Below are 16,991 nucleotides of genomic sequence, written 5' to 3' on the forward strand. Positions count from 1 at the left end.
GATCCAAAGGAACCCCACCGATGCATGAAATGCATGAATACAGAAGAATAATAACAAGTATAGGCGCAACGACTCGTGAATCATAAATCTCCCAATGCAAGTCTGTTGTGAAATAAATTTTCTATAATAGAACTAATTAGTCCATATAACATACGCAAGCTAAAAAGTCTATGTAATAGCGCTGGAGGAAGTTGGAAAATCGTCCAAAAAATGCAAGCAGGGCTGTCATCAGAGTAGGACAGAAACCATATTCCAAGGGCTGTGAAAAAAAAAAAACAAGTGAAGAGGCGCCTCTGGGTGCTTTAGTTTAAACAAGCGGCTTTAATCGCTTAATAAATACACAGACATAAATTACAAAGTGCTCATGCGATGGTACCTGGTCCCATCCAGAATCGCCAAATTCCTACCTGACTATCCCCAGACCTGTTTCAGGGGTTGCAAAGAAAAAGGAACTCACGTCCACATCTGGTGGACATGTCCATTAGTACAATGTTTCTGGGCAACAACATTCCAGATGGCTTCTACTCTCCACCAAGTTACCCTAGAACCTAACCCAGCTACAGCTCTACTTAACCTTATACCTCAAGGCTACACCAGCGCCCAGCGCCGCCTCCTTCTCCATCTATTTACAGCAGCCAAGCAAACGATAGCCAAAGCTTGGAAGACACCAACACTTAATATAATTGAAATGAAAAACAGGATTACCCAGGCAATGATACACAATAAAATTGAAGCAACAATACTAGATAAAATCCCACAGCACTTCAGAATTTGGCAACCATGGATAGAACACTTCTTGCCCCCAGATATCGATATGAACCTACTGGAACCCTAAATTAATTCTAATAACTAATTATGTTTTTTTTCTTTGAGAACTACATTGGTGCCCGTGCGCTCCAGCCGCCCCGCCTCCTCTTCCCAGCTTTCCTTTTCCTTTTCTATTTCCTTACAGTTCTCCTTCTCTCTATACTCCCCACTCCCTCTTAACTTCCCACCTTACTTACTCCTGATAATATTGGGTGCTATACTCTGTCGCTATTTTTTCTTCTTTGTTAAGTTGGTCTCGACGGTTTTTTCGAGACTGACCTCAGGCTTATTATCCCCAGTGTAATAAAGTGACTAAACTAGGGAGTTTAATCCCTTCTAATGTTCGCATGTTCAGTTTTTATAGATCTTGAGCTACTTGACAGAGTATATAATGTTTGTAAGCTCTTATCCTTCTTATGTCGTCGTTATTCCAAATTGTTTAAGATGCATACTGCGTAATATGTACACTATTCCTTGTACTGAAAAGCCTGTAACTGATGCTTGTTAATTACCAATAAAAACTATTTGAACAGAATAAATACACAGACATAATAGGTATACCATGAGGGGCCATTGATAAAGGAGAGGGGAGGAGACATGGGCGGGACATTCTTTAAAAATGAAACTAGGATATACAAGCAGCCCTGGAAATTTAAAAAATGGCTCTGGACATTTAAAAAACATATATAAAGAGGCACATTGCAAAGTATTGAAAAGTATTAGTGTAAAAAGACAACAGCATAAAAAGACCGCATGTACATATAAAAAAATCATATATCATATGATATATACATCATATGATATATATATATATATATATATATATATATATATATATATATATATAATCAATATCATTTTTGATATATACATGCGGTCTTTTTATCTAATATCTTTTTACACTAATACTTTTCAATACTTTGTAATGTACCTCTTTATATATGTTTTTTAAATGTCCAGAGCCGTTTTTAAAATGTCCAGGGCCACTTGTATATCCTAGTTTCGTTTTTAAAGAATGTCCCGCCCTTGTCTCCTCCCCTCTCCTTTATCAATAGCCCCTCATGGTATACCTATTATTTCTGTTGAGAAAGGAGCGCGACTTGTAAACACATCCAAGTGTGCATGCTAGCGAAACGCGTCCATGTTTGATGATATCACCCATCTGAGCCAGCCGCACTGTGTGCTTCAAGCCTCGCCCTGAGGCCGCCTTCTGGAGTCCGCGAATTCACCTGTCGGAAGAGCCACTGTCCTCAGCTGCGATCAGCAAGAATGTACATGGTAAAGAACTTGGGAGCGTCATCCTGACATCTGTATACCATGCCTGTTACTTCCACCTAAAATGTGAGTGTATTTATTAAGAGAATAAAGCGGTTTGTTCAAACTATTGCACCCAGAGGCGCCTCTCCACTTGTGTTTTTTTGTATGAATACAGAAGAAACTGCAAAGAGAATCTGGACTTTATTAACATTGCTTCCTTAATTAACTCTGAAGTCAGTTTAAAAAAGGCAATTGTTAAGGATACATAGTACTTTAGCAATTAAAAATGCATTCTGTTATGGTTTACATCTATTTTATGCACTCTAGGGACCCCTATAAATCATACTGCCACGTACTTGATGGGAGCCTGAGATGATGAGGTTAGCCTCTCTTCTATCTCCAGCCCAGGCCCCACTGAGAGTGAAACAGATAGTGCCAAGTTACAGGAGAACCATAAGTGGTAGTAGATGTCGATAGTAGAACTTGAAGCTAGAGATGCAGGCTTCATAGAACTGGCAAAACGTAGGGTCATGTACAGAAGCTCTGCAGGAGGGACCAGCCAGAGTTAAGGAGGAACTCTCTGTGCATTGCAAGTTCAGGAAGCTTGGCTTGTCTGAACTCCCAATGGGCTTGTGGCAGGAACCCATTTTGATAGTTGGAACACTGTCAGAAACCATGAATCAGACTGAAACAGAAGTACAGTTAATCACACTAGTTTAATAATAATAAAAAGGTAAACAGGGTAAGCGTAGTCACTACATAGCCAGAGTTCAGTAACCAGATTGGGTAGTCAGCCAATGCCAATGTCAGAGAGCCAGAGATCAACATAGTAGTACAGCAAGCAGGATCAGGAGCCAGAAGGGACATCAGCCGAGCAAGTCTTCAACAGGAACGCAGGAGAAAGTCTCTGAGATGTGACCAAAGGCGAAGAGATGAAGTGAGCTGGTCGGCTTTACGTAGGCAGGACTGACGAGCAGATCATCAACAGATGAGTCACTGTGGAGAGAAAGGAGCTGGCAATTAGCTGACATCTGAGTGGTCAACTCAGAGAAGGAAGGGCTGAGCCCAGTACCCCCTCCTCAATGACCCCTCCCCCTCGGAGGACCACCGGGCTTGAGGGGAAAACATCTACGGAAATCACGGAGGAGAACAAGGACATGTATGTCCGAGGATGAGACCCAAGAGCATTCCTCTGGACCATTCCCCTTCCAATGCACCAGGTACTGTATACGCCCATGAAACCTATGGGAGTCAACAATGGATTGTACTTCATACTCCTCATGGTTTTCAATCTTTATAGGGTGAGGACATGGCACCGAGGTGGTAAAGCGGTTGCAGACCAAAGGTTTCAATAAGGAGACATGAAACACATTAGAGATGCGCATAATAGGAGGAAGGTCCAACGCGTAAGTCACTGGGTTAACCCTGCAAAGGATATGGAAAGGCCCAATAAACTGAGGTGCGAACTTCAAAGAAGGAACACGAAGTCGGAGGTTGCGAGACAACAGCCAGACTCTGTCCCCAACCTGGTAGGAAGGCGCAGGCAGACATCTGCGGTCAGCATGGAGTCTGAACCTATCATTAGCATGTCGCAAAGCCTCCTGGACTTGTGCCCAAGTGAAAAGAAGACCACGGAAATGCTCGTCTAATGCAGGAATACTCTGTGGAACAAACGAGGCAGGCAACACAGAAGGTTGGAAACCATAGTTCGCCATAAACGGGGACAAACGGGAAGCTGAATTCAAGGCACTATTATGAGCAAACTCCGCCCATGGTAAGGGGTCTGACCAGTTGTTATGATGGTCAGAAATATAGCAATGTAGGAATTGCTCCAAGGACTGATTGGCTTGTTCTGAGGCCCCATTAGACTGCGGGTGATATGCAGAGGAGAAAGCAAGCTGAATACCCAACTGTGCACAAAAGGCTCTCCAGAACCGGGACACAAACTGACTACACCTGTCTGAGACAATCACCTTGGGTAGCCCCTGTAAGTGGAAGATCTCCTGAGCAAAAATAGAAGCCAGTTCCTTAGAAGTAGGTAACTTCTTGAGTGGAATACAATGCAACGTTTTCGATAACTGGTCAACCACCATAAGGATAACTGTGTTGCCCTGGGAGTTGGGTAACTCCACATAGAAATCCATAGTCAGACGGGTCCTTTCTCCATTGGGCATGGGTTGTAGGAAGCCCACTGGAAGGTGTCGTGGAGTCTTACTCTGAGCACACACGGAACAGGCAGCTACGAAGGCGGTTACATCAGCACGTAGATTAGGCAACCAGAATTGCTGGGAAATGGCCCAAAAGAGTTGAATCTTCCCAGGGTGGCCAGCAGCCTTGGGAGAATGGTAAGTCTAGAGCATGGCAGAACAGAGACTCTCGGGAACAAAGCAGCGGTCACAAGGTTTCTCAGGAGGAGCATCGACCTGAGCATCAAGATCTTTGTCACCCAAAGGAGAAGTAAGACTGGTGCATACCGTAGCCAGAATACGATCAGGAGGAATCACAGGAACCAGAACCGACTCCATCTTTGAAGTGGAGAAAAATTGTCGTGACAAGGCGTCAGCCCTTACATTCTTAGTACCAGGTAAGAATGAGAAAATGTAATTAAAACTCGACAAGAAAAGAGCCCATCGCACTCTTCTGGGAGAGAGGCGCTTAGCCTCAGACAAGAATGTGAGATTCTTATGGTCAGTAAGAATGAGAACCGGTACAGTGGTACCTTCAAGGAGATGTCTCCATTCTTTCAAGGCTAAAATGATCGCCAAGAGCTCTCTATCACCAATCTCGTAATTGCACTCTGCCGTTGACAATTTCTTGGAAAAGTAGCCACACGGATGCATAGCGCACTCAGAGTTAGGACGTTGAGACAGAAGGGCGCCAACTCCAGTCTAAAAGCCAACGAAGGATCAGGATGTGCCAACACAGGAGCAGAAACAAAGGCAACCTTGAGACTTTCAAAGGCCTTAATGGATGCCGGAGACCAACTCTGTGGGTTGCCGTCTTTCCTGATCAAATCAGTCAGGGGCTTGACCAGAGACAAGAAGTTACAAATAAACTTCCGATAATAGTTGGCAAAGCCAAGAAAACACTGCTGAGGACGTAAACCCACAGGTCGAGGCCAATGTAGGACCGCTGAAAGTTTCTCCGAGTCCATCGAAAAACCAAGAAAAAAAAAAAAAAGCAGTGGAAATGACATAGCCCAGGAATTTCACCTGTTCACAATGGAATTCACACTTTTCCAATTTACAATAGAGATTATTCTCTCGTAGTCTCTGAAGCACATGACAGACATCTGTGTGGTGGCTCTCCAAGGAAAATATGAGGATAAAGTCGAGATAAACCACCACACATAACTGCAACAAATCTCGGAGGACATTGTTAATGAACTCCTGGAAAACTGCCGGAGCGTTACAAAGGCCAAAAGGCATTATGAGATACTCATAATGACCTGATCTGGTATTGAACGCAGTTTTCCATTCGTCGCCCTCCTTAATCCTGACAAGACTGTATGCCCCCCTCAAATCAAGCTTTGTGAAAACCGTTGCTCCCTTGAGGCGGTCAAATAACTCCGTAATCAATGGAATTGGATAGGCATTCTTAATCGTGAAATGATTGAGACCCCTATAATCAATATAAGGTCTCAGTTCACCACTCTTCTTCTTCACAAAAAAGAAACCAGCACCAGCAGGAGACGAGGATTTGCGGATGAAACCACGAGAAAGTGCGTCTGCAACATACTCCTCCATGGCCTTATCCTCCAAGACCAACAATGGGTAAACCCGGCCATGAGGGGATATGGCACCAGGTTGAAGGTCAATTGCGCAATCATACGACCGGTGTGGAGGCAAAGTACCGGCTTGACCTTTGTCAAAGACATCACTAAAATTGCGGTACTCCTACAGCAAGGAGGAGAGTGACGAGGTGCACAGGACCTTGGCTACCTTCTGGAAGCATCTCCCACTGCACTGTGGTGACCAGGACAGAACCTCAGCATGGAGCCAATCAAAAGTAGGGTTGTGCCTCTGTAACCAAGGATAACCAATAACCAGCGGAAACTTAGGTGAGGAAATAACTTGGAATTGCATTATTTCATGGTGAAGGGCCCCTATGGCCATGGACAGTGGAACAGTCTCATGAGTCACATGGGCAGGCTGTAGAGGTCTCCCATCAAGAGCCTCATTGGCAAGTGGAGTGTCATGCAGCTGCAGCGGAATCGAGTGCTTCAATACAAAGGCAGCATCAATGAACAGGCCTGCAGCTCCAGAGTCGATTAGAGCCAGTATCTCGATGGATGACTCAGCCCAAGACAGGGTAACAGAAACCAGGGACTTATCTTTCTGGGAAACTGGAGACGAAACAATGCCACCTAAGGTCTGTCCATGACAGGTGTTCCCTGGACGGTTAGGGCAAGACTTCAAAAAGTGACCAGCCTGGCCACAATAAAGGCACAATCTCTCCCTCCTCCTAAAGGCTTTCTCATCTGCAGAGAGACACGTGAAGCCCAAGTGCATGGGTTCATCTTCACAGACCAACTCGGTACCAGGAGGAATTGGAGGTGAGGGAGGCAAGGGTGGGACTGCAAAGCTCAGGGACAAATGTACAGAAGGCTTGCGCCAGCGCTCCTTAAAAGAGAGTCTTTCTCTGAGTCTGGAGTCAATGAGGATGGCAAATGTGATCAACCTCTCCAGCCCAGTGGGTATATCTCGGGCTCGGGCTCTCATCCTTGATGTTATCTGAGAGACCATGAGAGAAGGCAGCCACGAGGGCCTCATTGTTCCAAGCAACCTCTGCTGCCAGAGTACGGAATTTAATGGCGTAATTGGCAACAGTTCTCGTACTTTGTTTGATGGACATGAGGCTCTTGGCAGCAGAAGCGGAGCGTGCAGGAATGTCAAATACCCTTTTGAAGGAAGCCGCAAATTCTGGGTTACTCAGGACCACGGATTTTTGCATCTCCCATAGAGGGTTTTCCCAGGCCAAGGCTCTCTCAGAAAGCAAAGATATTACGAAACCTACTTTGCTTCTGTCTTGCTTCTGTCCGTGGGAAACGCCTGGGGCAGCGTCTCAAAGTATATCTCAACCTGGTTGAGAAACCCTCTGCATTGAACTGGATCACCCCCAAATCGCTGGGGAAGCAGAGCGGAACCAGACATGTCTCTTATAGAGGTAATACTCGAGGTGGGTGCCTGCACAGAGACTGGAGCAGCAGCAGGGATGGCCTGCAACACAGGTTGTACTGGAGCAGCCATAGTGGAAGATTCCAGGTGAGCCATGTGACTCAGGAGCATTTGTAATGCCAAGGCAAACCGATCCATGCTGTGATCCTGGTCATCCATCCATCTGGAAAAAATATTACCAACAAGTAGACTGACTGCATCTTCTGAATTCATGGCCTTCGCCTACTGTCAGAAACCATGAATTAGACCGAGACCGAAGTACAGTTAATCACACTAGTTTAATAATAATAAAAAGGTAAACAGAATAAGCATAGTCACTACATAGCCAGAGTTCAGTAACCAGATCGGGTGGTAGTCAGCCAATGCCAAAGTCAGAGAGCCAGAGATCAACGTAGTAGTACAGCAAGCAGGATCAGGAGCCATAAGGGACGTCCGCTGAGCAAGTCTTCAACAGGAACGCAGGAGAAAGTCTCTCAGATGTGACCAAAGGCAGAGATGAAGTGAGCTGGACGGCTTTAAGTAGGCAGGACTGACGAGCAGATCTTCAACAGCTAAATCACTGTGGAGAGAAAGGAGCTGGCAATTAGCTGACAGCTGAGCGGCCATCTCAGAGAAGGAAGGGCTGAGCCCAGCCCTGACAAACAGATGCAGATGATTGTCAGGGCATTTACTTGGTAGTAACGTAGAGCCGAATCAGAGACATAAGCATGGTCAAATGGATAACTAATCAGCAGTGGGCAAGCAGTGAGGTAAAGGAGCATAGGCAGGATCAAAGTCATAAGCAGAGCCAAAGCAAATAATGGGAAAACAGCAGCGAGGACAGAATCCAAGATCAGTCTCAAAGGCAAACTTGGTCAGCAAAGGAAGACACATACAGGATACTAGCAGGACATGGGATACAGCTGAAGACCAGTTAGCACTGACAATAGATTAGGGATGAGCCAAACACCCCCCTTTTCGGTTCGCACCAGAACATGCGAGCAGGCAAAAAATTTGTTCGAACACGCGAACACCATTAAAGTCTATGGGATCTCGAACATGAATAATCAAAATGCTAATTTTAAATATATATGCAAGTTATTGTCATAAAAATTGTTTGGGGACCTGGGTCCTGCCCCAGGGGGCATGGATCAATGCAAAAAAAAGTTTTAAAAATGTCAGTTTTTTCGGGAGCAGTGATTTTAAAAATGCTTAAAGTGAAACAATAAAAGTAAATTTAATAATAAAATAAATTTAAATTTCGTACCTGGGGGGTGTTCTATAGTATGCCTGTAAATGGGCGCATGTTTCCCGTGTTTAGAACAGTCTGACAGCAAAATGACATTTAAAGGAAAAAAAGTCATTTAAAACTACTCACAGCTATTAATGAATTGTCGGTCTGACAATACACATACACCAGATCCTGCCCCCCCTGTGTGAAATGGTAATGGGGTACAAAAGTACCCCTACCATTTCACAAAAATAGTGTCAAAAATGTTAAAAATGACAAGAGACAGTTTTTGACAATTCCTTTATTTAAAGTCTTCTTCTTTCCATATTCTTCGGGTCTTCTCCCTTCTATCTTCCTTTGGTTTCTTCCTCCATCTTCTTCTTCCTCTGGTTCTTCCTCCGATCCTCTGCTTCTTGCTCAGGTGTTCTTCGGTTCTCCGGCATCTTCCTCTGCGGCGTCTTCTTCCCCGCTTCGTTCTTGGGCCGCTCCGCATCCATGGGAGGCTCCCGCTGTGTGACGCTTCTCTTCTTCTGACACTTCTTAAATAAGGAAGAACAGGGCCACCAAGTGACCCTGCCCCCCTCTGACGCACGGGGACTTGACGGGTACTTCCCTATGGGTTTCCCCATGACATCAGAGGGGGCAGGGGCATCTGTCTCAATACTTTGTGGAACCACCTTTTGCTGCAATGTCTCTACCAGCTTTGCACATCTAGAGAGTGACATTTTTGCCCATTCTTCTTTTCAAAATAGTTTAACCCCTTCCTGTCGAGAGTACGCAGATGTGCGTACTCGGCTTTCGGGGGTTATACCGGGATGATGCCCGCAGCTGCTGGCATCATCCCGATACTGTTTTTTAGAGCCGGCGATCGGCTTTCCTGGTATAACAACCGATGCGGCTAAAAGCCGCTTGGCTATTATACCGGAGGAGTGGGAGGGACGTCCCCCCTCCCGCTGCTCTCGTTCCATCGGGAGGCCCAATGACCAATCCGCTGCCTCCGGCGGCTAGTGACAGTCTCCAGTGACAGTGACAGTGAGCGCCTTCGTTCCAGCCTCCGTCATGATGTCACTTCCCGTTTACTCGGCTGCCAATGGCATCGGTTTTAAAAAAATATACAGTTTTCAGAATCGTCGAAAACAGCGATCTGAATACTTTGAAGTGCAAAGGAGGGATCCCTCCATAAAGAAAAAAATACATTTATTAATATAAAAATAAATAAAATAAATAAGAAAAAAAAATGTTAAAGCTCCCCCGTCCCCGCGAGCTTGCGCAGCAAAGAAAACGCATACGGAAGTCGCGCCCACATATGTACACGGTGTTCAAATCACACATGTGAGGTATCGCCGCGATCGTCAGAGCGAAAGCAATAATTCTAGCACTAGACCTCCTCTGTAACTCTAACCTGGTAACCGTAAAAAAAAATGAAAGCGTCGACTATGGAGATTTTTAGGTACCGTAGTTTGTCGCCATTCCACGTGTGCGTGCAATTATAAAGCATGATATGTTTGGTATCTATTTACTTGGCGTAACATCATCTTTCACATTATACAAAAAAAATGGGATAACTTTACTGTTTGTTTTTTTTAAATTCATGAAAGTGTCCCTTTTCCCAAAAAGTTGCGTTTAAAACACTGCTGCACAAATACCGTGTGATATAAAATATTGCAACAATCGCCATTTTAATCTCTAGATTCTCTGCTAAAAAAATATATATAATGTTTGGGTGCTCTAAGTAATTTTCTAGCAAAAAATACGGATTTTAACTTGTAAACACCAAATTTCAAAAATAGGCTTAGTCATGAAAGGGTAAGCTCTGTCAGCTTGGATGGAGAGCGTCCGTGAACAGCAGTTTTCAAGTTTTACCACAGATTCTCAATTGGATTTAGGTCTGGACTTTGACTGGGCCATTCTAACACATGGATATGCTTTGATCTAAACCATTGCATTGTAGCTCTGGGTGTATGTTTAGGGTCGTTGTCCTGCTCGAAGGTGAACCTCCTCCCCAGTTTCAAGTCTTTTGCAGAATCTAAAGCCGCGTACACACGATCGGAATGTCCGACAGAAAAAGTCAGACAGAAGCTTTTCATCATCTATTCCGATCGTGTGTTTGCCTCATCAGACTTTTTTTTTAGAAAATTCTGACGGACCTAGAAATGGAACATGTTCTAAATATTTCCGACGGAACCAAAAACGACGCATGCTCTGAAGCAAGTACGAGACGGAAGCTATTGGCTACTGGCTATTGAACGTCACTTCGTTCTGGACGGTCGGACTTGTGACCGTGTGTATGCAAGACTGCTTGAGCGGAATTCTGTCGGAGTTCTATCGGGAAAACTTTTGGAGTTTATTCCGACGGCAAAACCAGTCGCGTGTACGCAGCATTACAGATTTTCTTCTAAGATTGCCCTGTATTTGGTTCCATCCACCTTCCCATCAACTCTGACCAGCTTCCATGTCCCTGCTGAAGAAAAGCATCCCGACAACATGGTGCTGCCACCACCATGTTTCACGGTGGGGATGGTGTGTTTAGTTTTTTGCCACTCACATAGCGCTTTGCTTTTAGACCAAAAAGTTAAATTTTTGCTGTGTCCCCCACATGGCTTCTTGCAAACTGCAAACATGACTTCTTATGGCTTTCAACAATGGCTTTCTTCTTGCCACTCTTCCATACAGGCCAGATTTGTGGAGTGCACGACTAATAGGTGTCCTGTGGACAAATTCTTTCACCTGAGCTGTGAATCTCTGCAGCTTCTCCAGCGTTACCATGAACCTCTTGGCTGCTTTTCTGATTATTGCTCTCATTGCCTGGCCTGTCAGTTTAGGTGGATGGCCATGTCTTGGTAGGTTTGCAGTTGTGTCACACTCTTTCCATTTTCGGATGACGGGTTGAACAGTGCTCTGTGCGATGTTCAAAGCTTGGGATTCTTTTTTATAACCTAACCCTGCTTTAAACTTCTCCACAACTTTATCCCCGACCTGTCTGGTGTGTTCCTTGGCCTTCAGGATGCTGTTTGTTCACTAAGGTTCTCTAACAAATTTCTGAGAGTTTCACAGAACAGCTGTATTTATATTGAGATACACAGGTTCACTCTATTTTCTAATTAGGTGACTTCTGAAGGCAATTGGTCCCACTAGATTTTAATTGGGGGTATCAGCCTAAAGGGGGCTGAATACAAATGCACTTTTCAGATATTTATTTGTAAAAACATAAAATCCCAATGAAATAAATTTACGTTTTTGGTTGTAACATGACAAAATATGGAAAATTTCAAGGCATATGAATACTTTTTCAAGGCACTGTATGAGCAAGCTGCCATTTCATGCGCAGTGTGAAGGGGAAGAATAATGGCATAGAGTAGTGAATTACAAGCAGTCCCCAGGTTACAAACAAGATTAAGTTTGTTGTTAAAGGCTAAGTTCACCTTTGTACACTTTTTTTCTAAATTCCAGCTCCCCTATGCACCAATATAGCATTCATGTACTTTTATTTGCAAAAATATCAAAGCACACCCTGCATCTTCCACCCTCCCACTTCCAGCTGCACATTTTTTAAATGAAATGCAATTAATCAGTGATCACCCTTCTCACTAAATACACAATCATATTGCATAGTGTATGGACATCTTTATACAAGGAGGGAGTTGACAGAAACACTCAGCTGTCAAGCCATGTTCACAACTCTGCATAGCGGGAACTCGCATTCCCACATGCATTTTTTTTTTTATCGAGGGGGGAGGCATTTTGGAGCATTTTCACTCATCACACATCGGGCAGCCCATCCACAGCAATTGCCCCAAAGAAGCTTCAGAACTTTTTTTTTAGAGTCGAACTTGGTGCATTTTTACTGCGATTTTTGGTGCAGCGCATTTCTGAAATGCAAGGAAACGCACAGCTGTGAATGGACCCTTATTGTTCTTGTGTTATCACACCAATTTCACTTTTAGGCCCCATACACATCTAGCATAATGGGAGCGCACATTTTGTCCTGGTTCACATCAATGCGATTTGGCATGCGATATGGCATGAACTGTCAAATTGCATGACAAATCAGTGGCAATTGTCAGCAAAGGCACTGTCCGAAACGGTGTGAGGCCGCTTCCCAAAAGTAGCTTCTGTACTACTTTTGGCGATTTTGGGGTGCGATTTCCATTGACATCTGTGCAGCAACCCGCACAGATGTCTCTGAAATCACCCCCAAAGTCGAGGCTGACATGCGGGAATGAAATCGTGTGACTTCAGCTGAATTCACACAATTTTCATTCCGCTGTCAGTGTGAACCTTGGCTCGGTGTCTCGTTTTTTCCTGTCACACGCAAAGGACAGCCTGTTGATTTCTAATTGGCTGCACTACATGTGGTTAATGGGACATTTTGTGCGTTATGTGGGTTGTGTGTTTTTTACTGTGCATTTTGCAGCTTTTGCGCCTCGTTTTTCGCATAGCAAAATGTGTGTTTGCCTCTGTGTTCGGTGTGCTGTTAACAATTAATGGCACTGAAAGTGCAACAAGTAATTTTAGGTGTATAAACATGGCCATACTCTATGCAATCTGTCTGTATATTGTGTATTTAGTGAGAATGATGATCACTGATTGATTGCATTTTATTTGAAAAACGTGCACCTGGGAGTGGGGGGGTGGATGATGCAGGTTGTGTGCTAATGAGGTCAGCTGGTCAACTCCTTCCTGTGTCATGACCTAAAGTCTGATCAGGAAGAAGACATTACTAATGTAAACGTCTGGAAACGTGGATTAGGACAAGAAAAGTAAATGACTGTAGATTTAATGGAAAGCTTTGATACTTTTCAAAAAATATATAAAAGTATATGAATGCTATATTGGTGCAAAGGGGAGCTGGAATTTAGAAAAAAAAAAGTGTACAAAGGTGAACTTACCCTTTAAGTTGAATTTGTATGCAAGTTGGAACAGGTAATTTTTTTAAGCGTAACACCAGCCAAAAAAAATATTTTTACGTTTTTTGGATAGCATTGGGAAGAGTTAACACCCCTGTAAAGTTTGTTTTGCTATCTGTGCCCCTGTTCAGAAGATTTCACCTCACTTTCTGTCCCTGTGACAATTGGATTTTGAAAATTTTGGGTTGTCACGGAAACAAAGATTCGTAATAAATCTTCAGTGGAGACACCTTTTTCCCATGATAACTCTCACAGAAGTGAATTTCCTATCCTAGGGGTAAATTTCTTCTCAATTCCTGTTGTCTCCCTCTGTTTGTAAGTATAAGTTGTAAGTAAGTCATATGTTTGTACCTAGAGGACTGCCCGTATGTTAAGTACATGTATGCATTGCAGCAAAATTTACAATGAAATACAAGATTTGTTTTAAGTGAAAAAGTTGACGAAAGACAACCTTATATATGTTTTAAGAGGATTTGTTAGCCATAATTCTAGTGGTGCCCTCACTCATACAGCATTATGTTAAATAGATCAGAAATAGTGATTTAAGCACCACAGATCTTTTCTCCAATCTACTATTATGTGTTGACTTATTAAAACATTGAATACATCAGAAAATAAAAAGCATATTGTCAATACTCTTCCACACCATATTAATAGAGGGACAACATTACCCATAACACCCCCCTAATGTTCTTCTACCCATAAGATTCTAGTCAAGACTCAGGAGCCTGCATAAAGTGAAAAGGTCCTTATAGAAAAACTTCTAGCAGACTAGTACATGAAAAAAATTCCTAATACAAGCATGATACAGCAAAAAATCTCATATAGATATAATCCTCTCATAAAATATAAACTTCTTCATTATCAATTAAAGTATAACCAATGAGCCTAATGAATTATTATGTCTGCTGACTGGGTAAGTGGCTTGAACTTGTCCAGTTATCCATATACTTATCTCCTCTCCTAACTTCTTTCTCACGTCTTTTCAGATTTTATGTAGCTTGGTGTTCTCCAAATAGTACACCAAACTGTTGCATGCCATCCATGGCCATATTACATAGATCATCACTAACTAATGCCACCAGAAGATGCTAAGAAATATAAAGAAAGAGAGTCAATGGACCTTAAATGCCACTACTTCTGCCACCACTGCCTATAGCTCCTACCTATCCTCCATTCACCACCAAACAAGAACCGGATCAGACTTCGTGGAGCAAATCTCATGGCAGTTGATCAGGGATCTTTTTTTTTATTAAGGCCGGTTTTAAAGGGTGGGCTAAGCTTTTCCCAATAAATTACATGGTGAAAAAACTGGACTAGTTGCCTAAGCTGGCCAAGTTTACCTTCCATGTGCTTATTTGTTCACCTTTTACAAGTCCTGTCTGATGGAGTATTCAGTAGTGCCAGTGGCATCACCACCCACAAATATTTGAAACTGTCTGATAAAAGTATTTCAACTGAATATTTATCATTTGGAACAAAAAACTAGGCATCAGCAGTCTCTGCTTACACATAGTAAATAACAGGTGATTTAGGCCTTCCCAGCTTAACCAAATATTACCAAGTTGCTCAGCTCACCTGAATCGCTAAATTGCATGCTACCATGGAGGTTCCCATATGAGTAGTTTTCAGACATGTCACATACAATTCTTCTTCTGATTGCTTTTGAGCAGAGATGTTGATTAGATCCCCATTTGCCAGATCTAATATCCCTGATTCACACAAATCTATTGATGCTATCTAGACAGCAAATACTAGCTTGCACACAAAAATGAGCCTCTGTAGATAGCATCAATAGATTTGTATGAATCAGGGATAAAGACTGCCCTTACATCGTGGATATTATTAATTCTACCTCTCATAACATACTGGTGACCAAAACGAATTACAAAGTGCTCACGCAGTTGTTCATGCTACCTGCTAAAATCGAACATGCATTTGCAAGGATGTGGACAAAGGGGGACTTTTTATCACATATAGTTAATGTGCCTTGTAGTTTAGAAACTCTGGCCAGAAGCGTTTTGTATACCAAGCAAATTAGTTGGGACCAGGTTTTCTCCCCACCCTAAATACAAAATATGTCTGGCCTTCTCAAGGTCCAGCTTCATCTAACGTTCCATGTTATCACAGCTGATAAGCTGATAAGCTTGGAAAGGCATACAAAGTATCTACTCTTTCCATTGCCAAAACCAAGTGAAGAGTTACCCAGGTGTTGGTCCATGAGTAAACAGAAGTTAAGGTCTCTGACCAAACGGACAAATACTTGATGTAGTACTCCTGATCTACATATTTTCTCCAACCCGATTTTGATATGGATACTTTAAAGCTGCTCTGGGCTTAGAAACTTTCATCCAAACATATTCCTCAATAGCCAATCAATTTCGTGTCACCAAATGCCTTTGTAAATGTGAATATTACCTAGTAATGTAGTGGTAACATCATCACTGTAGAAGCAGGTTGGAATGCATATAGTTAGTTTTTTTGCAGTGGGCCCAGGCTGCGGAAAAGGTTAAAACATTTTCAGCTTAGTTCCTGGGCTTTTTGATTTTGGTGGACCGGCCTGTGATATATAAAGAGGAGCACTGCTAAGATTGGTGAGTGGGTAGTGATTGGAAGTGGAAGCGGGTACCTGTCAAAACCAGATACCCACCCCCAAAAAGTGCCAAGTGTGGCAGTGGAGGGAAGGAGGATGCAAACAAGTGGAAATTCCCCTTTTGGGTTTTAATACCACTACTTGTGTATACTACAAATTAAAGGGACTGTCATTAATGAAAAACATATGATATTCTTTTGACCATTTATTTGTATACTTCTTCCAGGTATTGGGTTTACATTTGATTTCAATCCCTGATTAACATTAAATTAGAAATAAACTACCATAGGTGTTTGCAAGTTAATTGAAAACAAAATCCTTTGAAACATAAAAACATTGAATGCTTGCTGAGATATCATGCTCATCCAAACCCCTGCATAAAATACCATATTCATTCAACGCTTAAAAACTAAAAACAGAGCTATTTTTAGCATGTTGTATGAGTAAAGTCATGTTCTTTAATTCACATGAAAATGTTCAAATTTTCAAGATTTCCAACAGTAGAAAACATCTTTTTGACTGACAGATGTCAAGAAGAATGTGAGCTGAATTCTTAATGGATGCTGATTAAAATATCAACTCTGGTTTTATTATTTTAAACCCATACACAATATACTAAAAATATAGACAGGAAGGTTAAAATGGTTTTAAACAATCCATAACAAATCCCAAGATATTAGCATATAGGTGATGCACATATAATATCTTCACTTATATTGCTGTCATATTAGTGTATCTTATTAGTATCAGTATTATTAGTAAATAAGAAGAATGAGTTCTGATTAACCATCATTGGCATTGCTAGGCCCTAACACTAGACTTATTTGCTTTGGATCACCAGCTGGGAGGGCTCAGGTTTAGAGATACCCTTATGGCTCATAGGCAATGCTGGAGATAGTAATTGTCTACCCCAGAGTGCCTGCATGGTTCCAAAGCTGGACTTTACTCAGTTAAGCCAAAGCCATCAGCACAGAAACAGCAGAAACTGTCTTTCAGGTAAATAACCACTGATACCAATGATCTATTTAGCTCCCACTGAC

Source organism: Aquarana catesbeiana, linkage group LG01 (assembly GCF_042186555.1).
Source record: "Aquarana catesbeiana isolate 2022-GZ linkage group LG01, ASM4218655v1, whole genome shotgun sequence".
In the NCBI taxonomy this organism is placed as follows: domain Eukaryota; kingdom Metazoa; phylum Chordata; class Amphibia; order Anura; family Ranidae; genus Aquarana; species Aquarana catesbeiana.